Genomic DNA, 24657 nt, shown 5'->3' with positions numbered 1-24657 from the left:
GCAGGTAACTTGATAATTTTAAAGAATAAGATTTTTAATGTTTATTTTTATACTGACCTTAAATGTTGAAGTAGCAGAATGATGTCCAGCATCAGTAGCCTTTGGTTCCTCCCCAGCAGTCCCAGCTTTAATTGGAACTAAATCTATCTACTTACAAAAAGCAATACACCTAGATTTAGACCATAAATATAGATGCTATTCATAATCATTGATGGAGAAATTTTATGTCGCCGAAGGCCATGTACATGAAGAAGTATACATGTTACGTACTTAGAATTATCAAGAAAGTAAGTGTTTTAAAACCTGGCATAGGAAAGCAAAATAAGAGTCTATTTGTTTCTTCAAAAAATACACACACATATTCGTAACAAGGGGATTTATATGCATTAAACAAGTGAAGCTGATCTGTACAACTTAAGAAAATGTGATTTTATGAGGTGTGGTAGATTATATTATAATTTAAAATATGAGTTGTCTCTCCTCATGAGTCTATTATGTTTCATTGTACCATCAACGGATAACTTATTTTAGAAAATGATTATGAGGGAAGTGATTATATCACGTCCAAGAAGTTTTCAAGGTATTTGTACATTTATACCATCTTGTGATACTTTTATGCCAAAAAGCCAGTGGCATTTCAGGATAGTTCAGCTTCTTCAACTTTGATCCTAAAATTGAGACTTAGTTTCAGAATATATGTAGCCTGAAGACAAAGCAATTTTTTGCTATATAACAACCCAAAGAGTGATAGTATCCAATAAGGATCAAGAAATTGATAGAAATTTTTATTTTTATAGATCACAAAGGACATTGCTATGCAAACTTCACTGCCACTTTCACTGTCATCCTGTTGCTCACCAATTTGCTCAAGCAGGCACCAGTAACATCTCCATTGTGAGACATGTTGTTACTGTTTTTGGCATATCAAATACGCCACGGGTAGCTTGCCAGGCTCTGCCTTGGGGTGAGATACTCTCGGTAGCTTGCCGGGCTCTCCGAGAGGAGCAGAGTAATCGAACCTGGGTCAGCTACATGCAAGGTGAACACTTTACCCACTATGCAAACTTAGGTTTGATTAATTATGAGAAAAAGAAAACAAATTTTGGCACTAAAAACAAATAGCAATTTTGACTTTCAGATGTCTACTAAGCTAAGTTAGGTCAGAAGATGTGTAATCTCAGACTTTGGAAAGAGGAAATAGAAAAATAGATAAAAATATCTAAAAAATAGATTCCTAGAAAAATGTCTGCTGAGTCAAAACTAAGAGTGGATAGGCAGAAATAAAGATACACTCCTATGTTAAACAGTGTTGATAAATGTCTGGTGTAAAAATATTTTGTGTTTATTTGCAGAAATATTTCACCTCAAGATGTAATTACACCCATTATCCATAAACTTCTATAAATATGTTAGCATGTTAACAGTGTTGATCCTGTGACAAATAGGTTGAGGAAATGACACCATGTGTAGAGCGTCAGAAGAGAGAACAAATAAAGAGTAAGTGTGGACAATACAAAATAATTCTAACCACATCAAAGCATCAGAAACTTAGGGAAATTAAGGATGTGATCTGGACTTTTTCATTTAGATAGTAGAGTACTTTTAAACACAGGAAAATTATTGTAACACAAGCACATTCATATAGTAAAAAAATGGAAGTGCTTTGGTGATATCCTAAAAGCTAATCTTTTTGGAAGTGTTGCATTTAATCAGCAAAGTATTCCTGTCAGGCTCAAATGGAACCATAGTAACAGAGGTAAAGTTTGTCACCATCAAAAAAAAATCTTCACAATCAGAATAACACTTAAAATGCCCAAAAAGTGAAATTAGATTTTTGAAATAAAATAGATATTAGAGTGCTTCAATTACATTTCCCCAAAACTTGTAGAAGTAAATAAAAGTAAGTTATCACTGGACCCATTATTTAGTACCTGGAGATAAAAATTTAAGGAAATGAATATGAAAACTGTACTGTCATAACACTGATGAAATTTTTCTCAAGGTAAAGGGCTAGATATATATTTTAAGATAAAAAATCTTCTACAGCTAGAGCAGGGAAAAAAGAAATGTGAGAAATGACAGTGAGAAACTTAAATTTTAAAAAATTGGCAAGAAAATTAAGTTGTATTAGGAATGAATTAATTAAAGATAGTTGCCTCACTTTTTCCAACAACTTTAACAAAGTGAAAACTCCTGTATTTGATTCTGATTCATTTTGCTGCAGACTCTAGACCCTGAGGAAATAGGCACCCTAGGGTTCTTATGCTCTCTCAGAATAGAAATCACAGATATTAATGTAGTTCAATACTGAGGGATAGACTGAAAGGAAAATTTACTCAGGAAGAAAGAGGGCATCAAAGGGACAAAACTAAAACTGACACACCATGAGGAGCCCCACGACATTTTTCATAGCCTTGGTAAAATCCAGAAGGATGGTATCAAATTACACAAAGCTAGTCTCCACTGTGCCTTTGGCACACTCCTATGCCTCTTCATGCATCTTATGTCCAGAAAATGATGTTTATGTCAATTCTATAAATGAAGATTTTTTTTTTATGTTCATGAAGGAAAAGGTAATTATGGACTATTCCAACTCTGAGGGTGCATATACAAAGTGCAAGAAGTTGTCGGGATAGTCTGCCATGTGGCAATTGAAGCTTCTGGTGGCTCATAGATTGGGAATATTTATCTCTTACTTGATTGTTGTTATGTTCTGGATTAACAATGTTATTGTCATTCCTGAGGAATCTACCCTTTACCTGCTTAAATTTGATGCTAAAACATTATAGAGATAATTAAATAAAAGAAGATATATAATCATGAAATCTCAAAATAATAGAAAGATTTATAGTTATTATTATACTAAATAATGGAAAATTTTCTAGGTTATATAACTAGGAAGTTTATACCATAAGAAAATATCTTCAAGAAATAATGATTTTTAACATGGAAATTACTGAAAAAAGGCCTACACCATTTAATGTGCACGTATTCAATTTTATGTTATGTCAAAATGTAATTTTGTTGTAACTCATAAGTTATGCATTTATTTTTTAGATATTTTTAAATATACATTTTTAGCTTACAAAATTATTAATAAAAGCTTCATAGAAAATGGTCAACCCTAGGTATCTATTTTTAAATCGATGGGGTTTTCAAACATCTTGAAAAAGTTGTCACTGCGAAAACAACATCAGCCTGAAAGTAACTGAGAAATACCTTTTCTGCCTTCTACAAATGCCAGCACCTGGCTTATAAACAAGATTTCTATGAAGTAAATTGATGGTAAATAGATAAGGAAACAAATAACAATTCCCTCTACTGAGTAGGTAATCTTTTCTGAGAAAGCCATTTGGATATCTCCTTCTTTTTCATGCCTTTATTCATCAGAGGCTTCAGTTCCATGAAAACAGCTTAGCAAGTAGTTCACTGAGAATAAAGCATCACGTGTCGAGAGTCGGAAAACCCATATATAATACACTGAAATAATTGCTTTCCAGTACAATTTTGGTGCCTATGGGAAAATGTTTGGGTTTAGATAGATAGATAGATAGATAGATAGATAGATAGATAGATAGATAGATGATAGATTCATATTTTTCAGGACCAAAACCAAGCCTATCCCAAGCTGTCAGAGAAAGACTATATAAAACACTACTATTCTCAAACTAACAGTTTTTAAAAAATATTTTGGGACCACACCCAACACTGTGTAGGGCTTGTTCCTGGCTCAGCACTCAGTGATCTCTCCTGGCAGGGCTCAAGGGCTCTTATGAAACTCCAGTGACTGAACCCCTATCTGCAACATGCAAGTCAATTGTCTTATGTGGTATACTATTGTTCTGGCCCCATCTCAAATCAATTTCATGGAATAAAGCAAACATAAGTAATGCTAAGTCAGTACTAGGATTGCAATTTTATTGACTTAAAAGTTTAAGAAAAGAAGATTCATGAAATCTATACAGTAGATAAGAAGGCTCAAGTAAGTCAATCAGCAGTGAAAGTACAACAAAAGATAAAAAGATAAAATTATAGAGAATTTCATATGTAATAAAAAGAGTAGCATGCACATCTAATAACAGACTTGATATTGTGGATAACAGTGATATGAACAAAGATCATAAAAACTAGAATAAAGAATATTATGAATATTATAATTAGAAAGAAAAATTTGTGAAACTTTATAGATAGAGATTTTTTAAATAACTGTGTCAAGGAGATAATCAGAACTGAAGGAAAACAAATGGAGATGTACGAGGAGAAAAAGGAGGAAATATAATATATTACTATATAAATTTTATATATGCTTAAATGTAGCTGGTAGCATATGACTTAAGTAAAAAAATGAAGTCAAATAGCCATATTATTAACCATTATACTGAATCAAGTAAAAAATAAAGTGTTATCATTTCTCGATTTATTTAATAGCTAAAGTGTTATACTTTTGTAACAACATATAAAGGTAAGTGTAGGCATGAAGTAGAGGCATGAAGCTAAATCTCAGAAGTTCCATAATATTATAAACTAATGATAAAGCTATTAAAGTTAGATAAATTACAACTCTTGCTATATTTGCTTAGAATTTATTGTTGCATGCACTTGACATTGATCCTAGTTATTCAATATGCCTAATATAACCATATCACAATTTGTCCATTTGATTTTTCATGGGCAGTGTGTTTCCATTTAGAGCTATTAGAATCAAAGTGCTGTGAAGATATGTTCACATTTTTCATAAGAAAGTAGTGACTCTGAACTATAGAGCCAGAAGTGGCACATTGCTTCATAAGATCTGTTTGTTTTAAATTTTAATAAATAATTCAAAAATTACTCAGTTTTTATGTCAACGGATACTCTCATTCACTATAGAATGATAATAACTTTAACCCTCCATCTTCAGGTACATAGTAGGGATAGTGTAATACCTTATAAGTATGTGAAATTTGCTTGGTTTCATTAGCATTTTGCTGAGTACAATGAGACAAAAGATGATTATTTTATTTGCAGGTTACTGGCCATTCTGGTTTCGTTTTGGAGAGATATTGATTGAATACCCTTTTCTGTTATGTTGTTTGTCTTTGTTTTGATTGGTAATAGCATTTAATATGTTTTAAGTTATTGAAACTTGTTAACTATATCTCTTACTTTGTTGTCATGTTTCTATTTTCTTTTGCTTTTATAAAAGAAAACATTCTTGATTTTAGGCTAGTCAAATTTACCAAGCATTCATTTTAGTTGATTCTGTTTCTACACTATTTTGTTCCATTTGGCTGTTTGACTATAATGACATTGGTATGTAGTTTTCTTATCTTGTTCTTTCTTCCTTAAGTACATCTTGACTGTTTTTATTTCCATTTAAGTTTTATAATCATTTTTTAATGAGAATTAGTGGCTTTGGATACAGTTCAAGCAGTAGAGCATTTGCCTAGCTTGTACAATACTCTGAATTTGATTACCAGCACCTATGGCATCTAGTGACTCTGGATCAAGCCCAGAGGGACCCTGAGAATTGCATTAAGTGGTCCTAGTGTGCCCTCACCAGCTCTGCTGGTTGTGGAACATATTCAAAAAATAGAATTTTGAATAGGATGCCACTGATATATTGGCATTTTTACAGTAGGTCTTCCATTTCATGTACATGATAAATCTCTCCATTTATTTTCATGATTTTTTACTGCCTTTAATAAAGTTTTATAATTTTCTCCTACAGAGGTATTGTACATCTTTTACTAGATTTATTCATGCATACCTTAGACTATTGATAATAGTGTGGATATTGCTTCTAATTTTTTTATATTATAATATAAAAACTGCTGAAGTAATACCAATTTTGTATATAGCAAACCTTGCAACATGATTTTATAATAATAAAATATTTTCTAAATATATTATTCAAGTGTTCAAGTGTTTACATTCAAGCATTCTATATTCAAGTGTTCTACATTCAAATAATACAATCCTAAAATAATGACAAATATGCCTAGTAATTTCATCTTTACTCTTTTTTTTTACTTTTTTTTCATCTTTACTCTTTTATCTTGCTTTATTGCTTTCCCTGGGAATAAGAATAGAGTTTGAAAAGCAATGCGAAGACAGATATTTTTGAAATTGTTCTCAGTTTATAATGGGAATATTCAACACAGATGATTTGATTGTAATTTGCTCTTAATTAAAAGGTTGTGAGTACTTAATAAACAAAGTTATAATTAACACTGCAGTCATAATGTTCTTCTCAATGATAACAAATTTTAATATCTCAAATACCAGAACAGATATAGGACACTGATATCTTCATATCAAACTGTACAAACTTCTATCAGTAAATTTTGTTCTGGGTAAAAGTAATCAAGTAAGGGGAAATACTGACAGGGAATATGGCATAAAGAGTTATAATCATCCAAATAAGAATACCTTGAAAGACATTTGGAAATGGAAAAACAAAAATGGTACCATGATATGTTGCATGTTCTATTTATAGTGCACACTATGTACAGTGAAAAATTCCAGATGGATCATGGTAGAAGCAGTGTTATTAATGTGTAGACTTTGCTTTTCTAAAGCACATACACTTTTCTGTTAAGATATGCAATACGTATTCCTCAAAACTAAATAAGTCTTGCTAACATCTTAAACTCAGGTATGTGAACGACAGTGGATTCTGAACCTTGTACTTTTTCTGCTGATTGACTTACCTTCCCCAGCCTGGAGTTCAAGTACCCACACAAAGGGAAGACTGGCAGCTGGATCCCACAGCATTTCACTGCCAGAACCATCCCTCATGGCTTCCCTCTATACCCCCAAGCTTAGCAGAGGTCAGTGTGTCCACCCAAAGACGTTATATCACATATATATATATATATATATATATATTATATTAAAGGTATCAGTGAACCCAAGCCTCACATTTCTTTACCACTTTATAACTCACTGTAAACATACAAAGACATCATACCTGTAGGTTCCCTACCACACAGTAACACACAAGAAACAATTCCAAACTGCAAAGGTGACAGTGGTAAAGCAACACAGGAACCTACCAGGATAAGGTAGTGAAGTCGCTAGCCCAGATGACCCAACCCGTAATAATAAGATATATAATCTCTTTGACAAGGAATCTAGAATGGAACTGTTAAGGATGTACAAAGAGTTCCAAGAGACAATGAAATGTACTGCCAATAAAATACAAGAGAATATAAGAGCAGTAATGAGGAGAAAATGCAAGCAGAAATGATATATTTAAAAGACTTAGTAGGTGAAAATCAAAAATACACTGGAAGGCCTCAGCAGCAGAGTAACAGCTGCTGACGACAGAATCTGGGAGCTCCAAGATGAGGTGCAGAAAATCTCCAGACAACAGCAGAAGATGGAAAAGAGCCTCAAAATAAACCAACAGACAACAACAGAGCATTACGATGAATTCAAGAGAAATAACATAAGAATCACTGGTGTCCCAGGGGGCAGGAAGAAGCACCTGCAAAAGGAATAATTGCTGAGAAGCTTCAGAGTTAAAGAGTGCATGCACCCAGATCCAGAAAGCCTAAAAGGTACCAGCTAAAAGAAATCCAAATAAAAATACTCCAAGACACATCCTAATCAAAATAATGAAAAATGTAGGGCTATAATACTGAGAAAAGCAAGATCAAAGTTGTAGTACTTACAAAGGAGCAACCTTAAGATTTATAGTAGATTTATCAGATGAAACGCTCTTGACCTAAAGACAGTGGTGGTATATGGTGAAAAAAGTTAATGAAATGAATGCCTCACCACGAATAATTTTCAGTCAGACTCTCATTCAGATTTGAAGGAACACTACACAACTTCACAGATAAACAACAACTCAGGAACTTCATAGACTCAAAAGAATTCTACAGGAGCTAATTGGGCTACTTTTAGATGAGATAAGCCCCACAAATACAATCCTGCAGAAAGATGGCACAATGCTACATAACAATAATCTCTCTCAATGCCAATTGGCTACATGCACCAATAAGAGACACAGAATGGCAGGATGACTTAGAATATTGAACCCAACACACTGCTTTCTGCAAAAAACACACTTGAATATCCAGAGCAAACACAGATTCAAAGTCAATGGCTGGAAAACAATTCTTCAAGCAAACAACTTCCTCAAAAAAGCAGGCATGGCAATACTAGTATCAAATAACATAGACTTCAGTCTGAAAAGGTTATAAGAAACAGTGAAGGTCATTCTTATACTTCTAAGTACTTCTAACATTTCATGCTTCTAAAAGTATATGCACCAAATGAAAGATGAGCAAAACAATTAAAACAATTGCTAAAAGACTTGAAGAAAGACATTGATAGCAACACAAATGGTAATTGAAAACTTCAACACCACTTTGTCACCTCTATATATATGCATGTAGCTTGTATATAACATTTATTTTTTATGCCCTTTTATTATATAGATAACTTAATCCACTTGTGTTCATACAATGAAGTTTATTCTATTTTTTTATTTTGTGATTTTAATCAGGCTGGAGCAATAGCACAGTGGTAGGGCGTTTGCCTTTCATGTGTCCGACCCGTGTTCGATTCCTTCGCCCCTTTCAGAGAGCCCGGCAAGCTACTGAGAGTATCGCGCCCTCACAAAAGAGCCTGGCAAGCTACCCGTGGTGTATTTTATGTACCAAAAACAGTAACAATAAGTCTCACAATGAGAGACATTACTGAATATGAAAAAACTCTAACAAAATCGATGAGCAACGGGATGACAGTGACAGTGACAGCGACAGTAATTTTAATCATTCTAATTTTATTATACATTATACATTTTATTAAATGTGGAAAATATAGTAACATGCATTGCTAAACTAAGTATAAAATTACCTGAATTTCATATTTTCATCTTAATTTTCTTTACCTTGCTTACACCTATGAAAGTATGTTTGACATATATATTGAATGCACAATGTCTGACATTATGATTCTATTTAACTTATCTAAATATACATATATTAGTAATATTTATATTTGTTCACATGTGCTCAAGGTTTATTTCTTAGTTCATTGATAAATAAATTTTTATATTTTTATCATTGATTACAATTTTGAAGCATATTCCTTGAATACTGAGTCTCTTGCCTGAGCTCCTGGCTGTCTTCCCTGGGGCCCCTCGAAGGGGATGGACTCCAGCTTCCCTTCCCGCCCCTAGCAGAACTCCCAGCGGCCGAAGACCTCGGGAACCCAGCCACAGCCATGCTCAAGGCCCCTTTCCACACGTTCGGACAAGCCTCACGCATGAAGGTACCGGCAGAGGAACCCAAGTGTGTGCAATCCCATTAATGGCCAACATCCAGAGACTTAAAAGCAAACTCCTAGAAGCTTATAGCCAATATATTGTAGCCTACTTCTCCCTCTGGGAGAAACTGGCAAGCTACTGAGAGTTTCCTGCCCACATGGGAGAGCCTCGCAAGCTTCCCACAGTGTATTCATATGCCAAAGCCAGTAACAAGCTGGGTCTCATTCCCCTGACCCTGAAAGAGCCTCCAATGCAGCATCGTTGAGAAGGCCAAGTAGAAAGAGGCTTCTAAAATCTCAGGGATTTGACAAATGGAGAGGTTGCTGAGCTGCTCAAGAAATTCGATGATCAACGGGATGATGATGATGATGATGATTCCTTGAATATTCTAATAAGAATTTCTACTGTTTAAGTCACTCAACTTTTGTTTCAAAATATCAAAAATTTGACTTCTATGGTTTCTGATATATTACTTTGTGCAGAATCAATGTGCAATTGATTTGTTTTGGTATTTTGAAGATATAATTTTAGGGGAATTTTGCACTATTGTTATATTTATGAGGAAAGATCTTTCTGCAACTCCTTAAAGGAAATCTGTGTTTCATTTTCAGGCTAACCAGTTTTTCTATGATTTTCACTTTCCATAATAATTTTTTTTATAAAGTCTTCTGGTATACATTTCTACTAAGTTTGTCTTGCTTGAGGCCAAAACTATGGCACAGTTGATGATCATATCGGAAGATTTTCAGTCATTATCTTTCTGCATATTACACAGGCCCAACCTCTCCCCATATTCTTCTTGAATTCATTTATTCCCTGAAACCATATTCTCTTTCCTATTTCATATTTTCCTTCTTACTAAATGTTATTACTTATGAGCTATATCTTATCTATTGCTTGGTATATTAAATTGCAATTATGCAGTGTCATTTTTCATATGCATACATTCACTATTCCCACTGATTTTAAATTTGTTTTTCTATCTAATTTTGTCCTCTCTCCCTTTTAAAACTATATTCCCATATATTTTCATTATTTAAAGAGATCTTCAGCTTAATGCTTATTTCTTTGCTCACCTAGAAGTCACCATGGGACATTTCTCAGTAAGAATGGTAATTTTATAATATTTATTTTGGTTTATATTGTTTTTTTAAGGCTGAGGAATGGTGCAAATATGACTGTTCTCAAGATTTACTCCTATAGTATCCTGGCTGGAGCAATAACACAGTGGTAGGTCATTTGCCTTGCACGCGGCCAACCCGGGTTCAATTCCTCCACCCCTCTCGGAGAGCCTGGCAAGCTACCGAGAGTATCTTGCCTACATGGCAGAGTCTAGCAAGCTACCCGTGGCATATTCGATATGCCAAAAACAATAACAACAAGTCTCACTAAGTCTCACGATGGAAATGCTACTGGTGCCCGCTCAAGCAAATCGATGACCAACAGGATGACAGTGACAGTGACCGTAATTATTCTGGCTGTAATTGTCCTGGTGGTGCTAAGGACCACGTTTGTAGCTGTGGCAGTGGAGATGGAATCTGGGTTAGCTGCATCTAATGAATGCGTCATATTTGCTATAGTTTCTATCCAAACCCTGTTTTTATATTTCTAGAATCTGAATGCAGTAGTGTCTTTCTTCTATCTTTAATTTTTGGGGATCTTCTAAGTTTCATGGGTTCCACAGTGGCCAACCTCAAGACACAAACCTACTGGATGGGGGATGGTCAGCAAGTGAACAATGTTGTTAGGGTCATCAATGTGGGAGGGGGCACTACAGTTACTTGCCTCAGTGCTTGAAGCCTAATTTAGTGCCAGGGATAAAACTTTTGATATCCAGAAAGCAAGGAATATGCTCAAGCCTTTTGAGATATGTCCCTGACTCATGTTATCTACATTTTTTTCACTCCTTGTATTTATCACTCTGTTCATGTGAATAATAAACTTTTTTTAATGTGTGACTTCTATGTTACTAGATTTTTACCCCCACTCTAACCATTCATTTGTGTTTTCAAAAAAAGTTTATTTTGAATGACCTACCTTATTACTAAGAAGAAAAAGTTACCCATTGTCTTTTCATTTAAATTTTCATTAAATTCAAGTGTGAAAATGTCAGCGAATAAGTAAAAAGTAAGTAGTACATGAGAAAATATTAATGCATGATTTATCTTATTTCTGTGTATGATGTTTTTTAAAAGTTAGTAGACATGGCATTTTTGTAATTGTGTTCATCCCCCAAAGGAATTTATCTAATCTAAATTTTAAAATGGGCAAAGATACATAAATGATATGCTGCTTTTATTTATTTATTAGACCAACTAAGTATACAATATTGATGAAAAGCATACATAAAGTGAAATACTAGGTAGCTATGGATTGCTATTTTAAGATTTATAAAGCATTCCTAATAATGTATGGACAACTTCATGAGATGACATTTAGTTTTCCAATAAGCATATAACATTGATTAAATGGTATAATCTAAATTATGCATAACACATAGATATTGCTTACTAATGATGAAGAATAATAAAGCTCCCTTCTCTAAAATTGGGGGCTTTTCCAAACATTCTCTTAAGATTATTATTTATGAATAAAATAGAGACATCTCTGGTAAATAAAATAATACCCCATGAAAGAACAATTTTCCTAAGAACAATTTGCCTAAGAACAATCACACTCGGGGCTGGAACAATAACAGAGTGGGTAGGGCATTTGCCTTGCATGTGGCCTACCCAAGTTTGATTCCCAGCATTTCATATGGTCTCCTGAGCACCGCCAGGAGTAATTCCAGAGTGCATGAGCCAGGAGTAACCCCTGTGAAACTCTGGGTGTGACCCAAAAAGAAAAAAAAAATCAGATTCAATCACCATCGAGTGAGGGCCAATCTCAGAGAGCGATTTAAACAAACACTGGGTGGGAGGGTGGGAGGGATACTGGAAACACTGGTGGAGGGGACTGGGAACTGGTGGTGGGATGTAAACAAAATACAAACATGGAAGCTCATAAGTTTGTAACTGTAACTCATGGTGATTCACTAATAAATTAAATAAATAAATAAATAATGAAAAATAAACACAATAGAAAAAAAAGACTCAAGGACTGTCCAAGGTTTGTGGTCACCTGGACAGCCATGAGTGAGTACACAGGTTGGCCATTTATTCAATACAATATTGCTCCCCGACACTCATCCCCAACATTTGTGTTATTGTTTAAGTTACCAGAGGCGTTAATAACAATCACTAAGCACATAAAACTTCATTGTATGCTTAAGAGTAGAGACTTGGGATATTTCACATAGCCAATCAGGGGGCACCCTTAAAGTATAGAGTAAGGGCATGACAGTTGCCTATTCTATTTTGCCCATCTTTCCCTTTACATCTAGAAAACCCAAACTATTTTGTTCAATTCTTTTCTGGGTACATTTTTGCTGCCACTTTATATTTGATTTGTTCTTGGGTTCATTTTTACTGCCTATTTATATCCTAAGACCTAAGATGCTTTTACCCTGGGAACCATCCTGACCTTGGGGTTATTGCTAGGGGGGCAATTTTCCACAATAATTCCCATCTCAGAGCTCTTCTTTAACTGAAATTGCCAAAATACAAACGAAAACAAGCAAGAGTAAAAACACCAGCACAAATTCAGGAAAAAAACAAACAAAAATCTTCGGAGTTCTGTCTTTCCTTTGTTTCCAGTTGGCTTTATGCCACCTGTCTTCAGTCATAGTCTATTTTCCTAGAAGTCTTCTTTCAAACATAATTTCCAACATCCGTCCTTCTCCCTTTGACATTTAGGGGCCTATCACACATTACACTTCAACCTTTTCAGCATGAGCCTCCTGTGTGCAGGCTTCCTGCTTCTATTTCTTGTTTCTATGGCTCTTTGTTGAGTGGCCTTCCTTTCATCATATGAGCAAACACTTTTTGAAAAAAATCACAACCCATATACAAGTTTCCTGGACTACAGAACTGGCTCCTTTCAAATGTTATTTCATTTCCTTATTACAGTAGTTGGTGGATATCTAGTCAAATTACCACATTTTCTGATTTCAGTCCTTCAAGCATTTATATGTTCATATTTTAAAATAATCATTCCCCAAATTTATCAAATCCAGTGCTCCTCTAAAATAAAATTCTAATCAAATATTCCTTTTTCAAATTACATAATCCAGGGTGAAACTCAGTCTAAAATTCATATCAGCTCCATAAAACTGCTGGTTTGTTTTCTTATTAATGAGATTTTTCTCCCCCACAGTTATCTTTCTTTAGCAGTTATTAGGCTAAGTAAACTAGACCATCATTCCAAAGTTTTGGAATAATAAGTTCATGATATTATTTATATATATATGTATATATGTGTGTATGTATACATGTTTTTGTATATTACCTAATACCCTAATATTTCTTTTTTATTTGTCTATAATTATGAAAGCAAATTCCTAAAACTCTTCTTCTACTTGCCACAAAGTTTAAATAATCAGACATCAAATAATCAGCTTTTATGCAGAACAAACTATTTAAAAAGAAACTCATTCTATATACTATCAATATTCCAATCTGAGAGCTGTGTCCATTTCTATTCCTCAAAAACATTTTAAATGCCACTATATACCAGTCTATATGAACAGGCAGCCTGGATTATGAACAAATATTGCCATTCACTTGGGTTTCTTCTTATTAATTTAATTGGCCTATAGTTATCTAGCCTCCCACAGGGAAACAAAATAGCATGAAACCCTTCACCATTTGTATTTTAAGAGGAAGAGGGTAAAATGCTTTATTTGGAATATTGCAACTTTTATTTGATGAAAGTTACTATTAACATATTTTCATAATCTTCTCAGCCTAGCAACAGCAGGAGTAAAAGGTGTGAGGGCCATGTAATATTCATGAAATTAAGACGACTTGAGATGAAAGGGAGTTCCATTAGAGAGACCAAGTGTGACAATATGACACATATTTGCATATTTTACACTTTAAATCTTTTCAGCACATCCAAGTTGATATATGGATGTAAACATGCATTGCCAGTTTTTAGCATATTATAAGCCCTCAAGACTTTGCATGCATTTTAATATGTTTCATTATTGCTGTAGATTTTAATTTCCAAACTGCGCGGCTTTGATGGAAGGAAGCTGGAAGTCGAGGCATCTGGCCTCTGCCCCAGGCAAGCACAGCCTCTTCCTTGAATATTTTGGGCAGAAACCAGGCTATTTATTTGTGGGGCAGTGGGGGGAAATGGGAAAAAAAAAGTTCTGCCCAGAAGCATGTTTTGTTTGGTACACATACTAATTAAGTGTTAACTTAACCATCCTGGCAGGAAAGCTAAAGCATTCGACTTTAGATGTGCCAAAGGAGGGGAGTTATGTGGAGCTTTTATAATCCCATTCTCCCTCTTCTCAGTCAGTCTCAGCCCCTACACTTTCAAAGTAAAGATGAGAGAAAACAGTTAAAAACTGAGTTAGAAAACATGATTCTTCTGTAAAACAACTGAGAACATTTTTCAGTTGCCTACTTTTTTTTTTTTAGAACACAGGATTGCCTGTAATAGATGAAAAGTTCTTTGTACAGACTTACTAGGATAAGTTTGGCCCAAAGAAACTGACACTTAAATAATTTTCTTAGAGTGGTATTCTTTTCTATTTTACAGGTATTATATTTCCATGGTTAGATACAGGTGATCTTAGTTTGTACATTATTAGCTAAAAATACTTAATTTACACAAAATTAAAAAATTAAAAGTTGTCCTTTACTAGATTGTCTTGGCCTATAATGAAGATGAACAATTTTTAAGATTTAGTCTAATAGTCATAACTAAACTTTGTTTTTTTTGTATTTAACCATCATGCCTCATGTATTACTTTCTATCTAAAGTCCAAATAGCATTTTATTAAATTTTAACATTACACTGAGTCATTTTGTGTTCAAGGAGTACTCTAGTTTTGCATCTTTTCAACTGATGAAAAGTACATAGTAATTATTAACTTCAGGAATGTATACTGCTCATTCAAAATGCTGTTATAAATGTAGTAACAATGAGAAAATATAATGATCTGTGTCTTAAAATGGTTGTTAAGCTAATGAGGAAAAGGTAATGCTTAACTCTATTAAAGCATGGTTTACCATCATAAGAATACCACCTTTTTTTTGAAAATAAACTCAACAGAAAAAAAAAAGTTCTTCAGTTTTTATCTCCTCATTTAAAAAAATTGTATATGCTAAATAACATTCTAAGAACAATTTGTGCTTAGCTTTAACCATTCACTTAGAAGCAGTTGAACTTTTGATTTCATTTCAAACCAACATATAATTTATCAAAAAGGTTTCCAGGACTCAGAACATTAGAAAAGTAGATTTTGTTACTTTCGTCACTCTTTTTGGTAAATAATAAGGTCTTAAGGCACAGAAGACTGAAAACTTGGAGAACTGAAGTTTCTATGTAAATTTTCTTTTTTTTTCAGGTTTAAGTCTCAGGCATATAAGGATTACACCCCGATCCCTTCACCAGTGCACATGTTCCACCACCAAGAACCCCAGTATACCCCCCTCCCACCCCCACCTAAGTAGCTAATGATCTTCACTTTATTCTGTCTATACTTTAAATACATTTAATATTTCAATAGATAACTTACTATTATTATTTGGAATTTCCCCCCAACAATCAGGCCTACTGAAAAGTCATCATTTAATAATTTCTTTTCATTGCTGAGAATGAAGACTCTATGAGCTCCCGCAGCCGTGACAGCAGCCTCGTGGTTTTGGTTTCCTGATATTATAGCTCAGTTCACAGTCTAGATTCATTTCTGTAAGAAGCCGCTCTGGGTGACAAAATGGGTTAGAAGACCTCTCGGATCATAGTCTTTAGGAGCAGAGGGTCCATTTCGAGAGCGCGGCAGCTCCGCATCTTATCTAGGTAAAGGGCGATTCTATGTTAATTTTCTTAGTTTTCTAATTTTTTTTGTACTCCTTTTCAGCACCAAAGCTGAACTATTGTGCATAGAATCACAGGTTTCATAGCCCAGTTTTTTGAGTTACTGTTGATCACTTAAGAAATGTCACTCATGAGTCATAGTCATTAACAGTATTGCAAACCAGTGTCTAAAATTTTTTAAAAAATGGAAAAAAATGTCCAAAGAATCTAGGAAGTTCCTAATTTCTTACAAGTCTAACCATTTGCAAAACCAAATAGAGTAAAGGTGATTTTAGATTCTGTGAAATGGTTTTATTCTATGTGTATTTGTATGTGTATACATATATGTATACATATTACATGTGTATTTATACATATATATTTGCATATGTGTTATATCTATATTTTATGTAAATATATATTCTATGTACACATATATGTAGAATAGAATAGCATACACGCACACACACAGATACAGACACACACATATACACGGTTTTCTTCAAGTCAAATCTATTTGCTATCCCTTACTTTTCTTTTTTACCCAGCATTAAAGAAATTTTAGTGCATTTCCCTCACTTCTTTTCTTCTAGTTCTTGCTAGATTTATCCCAAGGGGCTGAATCCTTCTAATGGCCCCAGTGGCCCCAGACATATGGTGGGAATTTGCTGTATATGAATGTGCTCTCCCACAAGGTATTCACTGTCACTGTCATCCCGTTTCTCATCAATTTGTTCGAGCGGGCACCAGTAACGGCTCTCACTGTGAGACTTATTGTTACTGTTTTTGGCATATCCAATACGCCTTGGGTAGCTTGCCAAGCTCTGCCATGCAGGCAAGATACTCCCGGTAGGTTGCCGGGCTCTCCGAGAGGGGCTGAGGAATTGAACACGGGTCAATGTGTGAAAGGCGAACACCCTACCACTGTGCTATCGCTCCAGCCCACCACAAGGTATTATTATGCTTAAATAAAATGTACATATTGCTGGTATGACCCTACTCTCTGTACAACAATTGGAGTTTATCATTGGTTTTTTAGTGACCTAGAGTTGAACTTGCTACTGGCTTTAGGAAATCTGGCTAGAATAAAGCAGCATCTTTGTTTGAGCCAATCTCCTTTGTAATCTGTTTCTCTTTTGTATTCTAGCCTTTCTGTTCTCATGACACACCTCTAGTCTCACATTGCCCTGTCTTAGGTCATCTTTCTTTTGGTTCAGCTCTGTGTGGTCCCATATATGGCTCTGCTTTGAGGGCTTAGCATGCTCTGCATGTGTGTCTGCTGTCAGTGATGCTATTGTGTGTCGTGTGAATCACATTTGTCATAAATAAATAGAGAGCATTTGTTGATTTATCATCTTTGAATACTTGATCAAATGAGTTAACTCACTTAGTAATTCACAGAATATCAAGTTCTTCTGAATGTCTCACAGTCCTTCAGGTGAATTAGACAGTGACACAAATGGTAAAATCCCCCTCATTTGTGTTCTGTGGTTCTTTTGTGGTATAACATCTCGTCTGCATGATTATTTATTTCTACTTTGAATCTTACATGACATTTAATCAAAAACCACAATCAGAAAACTAATTTAACAAGGGTACATAACTCACGCTGAACCTTTTTACCTTAGAATGGAAACTGCGAATGCAAAATAATAAAACAGAAGTACGGTGCATCATGAAAATAATAGGTATTTTCACTGAGTGTTTACTATGAGTCAAGCACTTTACTTGAATTAGGATACATCTTCCTCATGGCAGTCTTATAAGAAAAGTTCTTTTAATCCCCATTTCCAAAGAAAAAAGCTGAGGCTTAGAAAATCAAATAGATTTGCTAATTTGACATAGTTGGTATATAATAAGCCCATTACTTTTGACCTAACCCACACAACTATAAAGGTTGTGCACATATTTTTGTAGCTGTCTGCCAATCACAGATTTTTAAATAAAAGTTACTATTCTAATTTAAGTTATAGAAAAATATTTTTTTTTCTGCTTAAGTCTCTGACTGGGAGAAATAATTGAACCTTAGGGCTCCATGCATAAGTTTTGGTCCTTCTGTCCCTGATAAGTTTCAGATTCCATAAGAATTTTATGTTGATTACCTTACCACTCTAAGTTCCCTTGATATTATCAAGGTCTATATTCTTAAATATGTTGTCCTGAAAATCCAGGTTACTTCCTCAGTTTGTCAATTTTCTCATCACCCACCTATTGCTTTTAGCAAACAGTCTGTGTATTGCCATAGTGTTAACATTTTTCTAAAGTTTTTTTCATGTAGTTTCATTCCAGAAAGAAGTAATTTCTTTACTCATCTCAAATCCCAACCAATACTTAAATATTTACTTTTGCCATCACACAATCTTTATCAATTTTTTTAAATAATCATTGTTATTTATCTAATACTAGGGACTTATCTAGCATCAGAAGGTAAAACAACAAGTCAAGATAACCCCTACTTTCATTTAAAAAGAAGGAAAATAATATCATAATAATTTTTATGCTGATAGAAGAATAAACAAAATAATGAAGTCAGTATCATCCAGTGTATCCAAAGATGTAGATAACTGGAGAAATGCAAATACAGAAGTAAGGATGGAACTTGTAGGTTGGATACTGTTAGAAAATGAGTCAGTAAACCCATATGATACGTAATTTTGTTGATTGATTAGAGAAAACTCTGAGGAGAACTGAAACGTGAGCAGTAGTGTTAAAGCTGTGATGATGGTCCGTAATACCTTAGAAACCAGAGCACAGTATAGAATGCTTTGAAATAGAATGGTAATTAATCGTGATGAAAAGAGATATGAAAATTGAGGGTTTTTATGTGAACGCAACATTTTTATACTTGATATGATCACTGGCCCATTGTGTAGAATGCAGTGGCAGGAAATTAGTGCATCATTATTAAATGGTGCTGCATTCTAGGTTAGAGTAGATGGTCATTTCGATAAAATGATAACTGTGTAAGTCAAAGGTAAGTGAATACACTTTAGAAATAGGAGCGCAAGTCATAGGACTTTATAGTTGTCATGCATGGGATGCCAAAAAGAGGAGAAATCAAGAATTCTTCCAAGATCTATGACTATGGAATTAAGTGTTATCAGATCAGGTAAGAAGGCAAATAAAAATCCAAGGAGTATATAAGTGTTTATTTTCTCTCATGAGATGCATTGTCAAACCCCGTCTTTTCAATGCAAGCATACTGTAAACATATAAGTCAAAGGATGGTCTAGTTTAATGTCTTCTACATCCTCTCAAACATCTAAGTATTAAGCTAAAAGATATCAATGTCATCTCTTTGGTCTAACACTCTCCCAACTGAGCTATTTCAGCGACCATCAGTGTCATCTCTATGGGATATATTTCCTCTAACTAAAAATAAACAATTAAGTAACATTCGTGTAGTAATTTACCTACATATATTATATATACAAATATATACATGAATATATGTGAATATATTTTAGAAATAGGAATATAAACTGTAGGACTCTACAATTGTACATGGTGGTTGAGAAATACATACATAAACACACACAAAAATCCTCTCTGGGAAATATATATATAATTAATTATATGTAACATATATAAATATACATAACATATATAATATATAACATATATTCCTTAGAGTGAGATTTTTTAAATCTGCTCTATAGAACTATGAGTGTCACAGTGATACTAGAAAGGAAAAAGAAATTAGTTATCAGAACGTGTGGAGATGAAATTATATTAAAGGGATTCCTCTGAAATTAGAGGTGGTAGGAAAAATAACAGGTTGGTCAGGCTCTTTATTGTATAGAAATTCAGCCAGGCATCACAGTTCTTTTCCCCTGGGTTTGTACTTTTCCTCTCTCTATGACTATCTATCACTGCTTGTAAAACTCCTTCACCAAAAGATCTTAAAGTTCACAGTAAAGCAATGCAATTATTCTGAGTCATCCCTTCTTACCTTTTAACCTAATCTTCAGAGGTGCTGGGACTGAAGAAGCACGGCTCCTGCCCAAAATGAGCCTAATCTTGTCTCTGAAAATAGCACTTCCTTGCCAAGAAGAACTTTCTCCTTTTGAATGGCTGCAATGATAAGAAAAGGGAGCCAGGATTCATTAATGACCCCAGGCACGGTGGGCGCGAAGTCAGAGCGCCCTTCCTCTCTGCAGAGAATAGCACAGTCTACTTACTGAAGGTTTTTCTTTTTTCCCCTTTTCATCCTTACAATGACTGTTGGAAGAAAGCTTTAAAACAGCTCATTACTGATTTCTAATTCGATAATCTAAAAAGGGTGAGGTGGAGGGCAAAGATTTCTATTTTAACTGAATTTTTTTGTCACAAGTGGCAGACAACACCTACTGTGTGGCAAACCCAAGGGGTTGTCATGACACCCAGCAAGTTAGGATGTCTCAACTGTGTTCAGGGGTCAAATGGGGTCAAATGAGAGACTGTCATAAAATTAGCAATATGGGGAATTTGAATCCAGAATCAGTCACTACATCATCTTCAACATCTGATTCCTCCAATGTCTCTCATATCTTAGCACCTTCCCTACACACACACACACACACACACACACACACACACACACACAGAGTAACCTTCACCAAAATAATTAGAGAAAAGTAGCATTTGTTTCTGCTCTTCAATTTCCAGGCAACTGAGTTCACCGATCATTGCTTAGAAAATAATAGAGGCTGTTCTGGTTTTGCTAGTATTTACAAATACTCATTTCTCTACCTGGGCACTGCATCTGTTACCCACTGGGTTTTTGACTAACTTCACTTTATCTTCTCTGCTCCGCCCTGAAAATGTTACCAAGGGAAAAAAAATGAAAGAAAGAAAAAGAAAATGTTACCAAGATGTAAAAATGTTAAAGTTTCTTTTTTTTAAGTCTCTCTAAACCTAGAAAAACAAAGTAACCATAAAACAAAATAGAAAAGCTGTGTCTTCTATCCCCTATCTCAGAGAATTCTTGATAGGGGAGGGTGGGCTAACAAACAAACAGTTTGTTTGGCTTTTTGGCTTTTTAAACAAGCTGGCACTATTCAGGGTTCACTCCTGGCTCTGCATTAGTAACCACACCTGTTGGGCTCAGCATAATATATGGGGTCCAGGGATCAAACTTTATTTGGCTACATACTAGACAAGTTCCTTACCAGCTGTGCTGTGGCTCTAACCCAAAGAACTTCTTACTATACTTCTTCACTCCTTTAGAAACAACATTGCAACACTGTTCACAATAGCTAGAATCTGGAAACAGCCGGAGTGCCTGAGAACAGACTTTTTAAAGATACTTTGGTACATCTACACAATGGAATACTGTGCAATGTTAGGAAGGATGAATTTGTGAAATTTGCTTATAAAGGAATGGTCATAGAGAGTATCATGCTAAATGAAATGAGTAAGGAAGATAGGGACAGATATAGAATGACTGCACTCATTTGTGGGATATAAAGTCACGTAATGTGAGACTGACACACAAGGACAGTAGAGACAAGGACCAGGAATATCGCTCCATGGTTGGAAACCTGCCTCATGAGCTGGGGGAGAAGGCGGCTGGAACAGAGAAGGGATCACTAAGTCAATGATTGTTGGAGGAATGTTTCAGGATCGGAGATGTGTGCTGAAACTAGATGAAGAACCAAACGTGATAACCTCTCAGTGTTTATATTCAAACCATAATGCCCAAAAGTAGAGAGAGAGAGTATGGGGAAAATTGTCTGCCATAGATGCAGGGGGAAAGGTTGGTAGAGGTGGGGGGGGGATACTGGGGACATTGGTGGTGGAAAATGTTCACTGGTGGAGGGATGAATGTCCGATCTTTGTATGACTAAAACTCAAACATGAGAACTTTGTAACTGTATCTCACAGTGATTCATTAAAAAGAATTAAAAAAGAAAGAAGCAACAATCAGACTCTCTAGATTAGAGACTTAAATAAACTATTGTGTGGTCCAGAGTAATTGGTTAGGCTTACCTTTCAGGCCACTGAATCATTTTCTTTTTTTTTGTTTTTTTGTTTCATTTTTTTATGATGTTTTCTTTTTTTTTAATTTATTTATATTTAATTAGAGAATCACCTTGAGGGTACAGTTACAGATTTATACACTTTTGTGCTTATACTTCCCTCATACAAAGTTCGGGAACCCATGCCTTCACCAGTGCCCATTCTCCACCACCAGTAAACCCAGCCTCCCTCCCATCCTCCCCAATCCCATCTCCCCCCACCCCACCCTGCCACTGTGGCAGGGCATTCCCTTCTGTTCTCTCTCTCTAATTAGCTGTTGTGGTTTGCAATAAAGGTGTTGAGTGGCCTCTGTCCTCAGTCTCTAGCCCTCATTCAGCCCGCAACTCCCTTCCCCCACATGGCCTTCGACTACAATGTAGTTGGTGATCGCTTCTCTGAGTTGCCCTTTCCCCGGAACGTGAGGCCAGCCTCGAAGCCATGGAGTCAACCTCCTGGTACTTATTTCTACAGTTCTTGGGTGTTAGTCTCCCACTCTGTTATTCTATATACCATAGATGAGTGCAATCTTTCTATGTCTGTCTCTCTCTTTCTGACTCATTTCACTCAGCATGAAACTTTTCATGCCCATCCACTTAACTACAAAATTCTTGACCTCCTTTTTTCTAACAGCTGCATAGTATTCCATTGTATAGATGTACCAAAGTTTCTTCAACCAGTCATCCGTTCTGGGGCATTCGGGTTTTTTCCAGATTCTGGCTATTGTAAACAGTGCTGCGATGAACATACATGTGCAGATGTTGTTTCGATTGTACTTTTTTGCCTCTCTGGGATATATTCCCAGCAGTGGTATTGCTGGGTCAAATGGGAATTCAATATCTAATTTTTTGAGAATCGTCCAAATTGTTTTCCAGAAGGGCTGAACCAGTCGGCATTCTCACCAGCAGTGAAGAAGGGTCCCTTTCTCCCCACATCCTCTCCAACAGCGGTTGCTTTTGTTCTTTTGGATGTGTACTAGTCTCTGTGGTGTGAGGTGGTATCTTGTGGTTGTTTTGATCTGCATCTCTCTGATGATTAGTGATGAAAAAAAAGCTTCTGCACCGCAAAAGATACAGTGACCAGAATATAAAGACTATCCACAGAATGGGAAAGGATATTTACACAATACCCATCAGATAAGGGGTTGATATCAATGGTATATAAAGCACTGGTTGAACTCTACAAGAAGAAAACATCCAACCCCATCAAAAAATGGGGCGAAGAAATGAACAGAAACTTTACCAAGGAAGAAATACGAATGGCCAAAAGGCACATGAAAAAGTGCTCTACGCCACTGAATCATTTTCAACCTTAGGCACGAAGATGTTCCCCTGAGCCCATGAGGAGTGATCTCTGAGCACAGTGTTGTGAGTAAGCCCTGGACACCACCAAGTGTGGTCCCCCAAACAAAAACTAAATTAAAATAAATTTTGATGAACCGAAGTTTTGTTACCCAATAAATTCACAGTGAGTTCTACCTATTTCTATTCACAGATGTTGTAATATAACTTCTTATAAGCCTTCAACGTCTATAAGCTTTGGATCTGCTTCCAAAGTTTGCCACTGTAAATGCTCTCTGTTAACATTCATTTTTATGAAAACTCTTACACTTTATCCCCCTTTCATTCTCTATTCCTTTTTGAAGATACCATTCATTAAATGAAAAGTATTTGATGTTCTAGAATACATCTTTTTCCTTGACTTGCTCTTCTTTTATTCCATGTTTTTATCATGTTTTATCCTATTATTAACATATTTAGAATGTTCTATCTCTCTATATTTTTTTTCCTTATGAGTCACGCCCAGTGATGCTCAGGGGTTACCCTGACTCCGCACTCAGGAATTACTCCTGGCAGTGCTTGGAGGATCATATGGGATCCTGGGGATCAAACCCAGATCAGTCATGTTCAAGGCAAATGCCCTACACTCTGTACTATCTCTCTGGCCTAAGAATGTTCTATTTTTTTGTCCCAGAAAATATATACTTTAATTTATAATCTAAATACCTATTCAAAAAATCATGATAATTTCAAACTGAACAGTATGTTTTAGAAAACTAGTCGGGATAGAAGGAGGGTGAGTTATTTTTTAGAAAAGAGTGAATGTCACTATCCGCTAGACTATCCATAGTCAGGGTGAGGACAAATGTGCATACTCTAAAGATATTCAGCAAGTAGAAGTGCAAAATTTCCTGGCTGTTTGTATGCAGGGGTGGGGCTTATTATTTAAAATAAATAAAGTAGATCTTCTGACTTTAAATCTGAAGGAGTAAAACTTGTAAACACCCTTATAGATGAAGCTGGAATTGGGTGCATTCACATAGTGAAATGTCTATAAGTATTTGGACTTTATCCTAGCTATGAAAAGGTGTTAAGAGAATTTTAAACAAGGAAAAAATATCATCAGATATGCCTTATAGGCTTCTTTCTACTCTGACGGTTTGTGGGAGTTACGGTACAGCTGGGTAAATAAAAGATATGAGTATGAAA

This window comes from Sorex araneus, chromosome 2 (genome assembly GCF_027595985.1).
Source record: "Sorex araneus isolate mSorAra2 chromosome 2, mSorAra2.pri, whole genome shotgun sequence".
Lineage (NCBI taxonomy): Eukaryota > Metazoa > Chordata > Mammalia > Eulipotyphla > Soricidae > Sorex > Sorex araneus.
Note: the sequence above shows the minus strand (reverse complement) of the source record.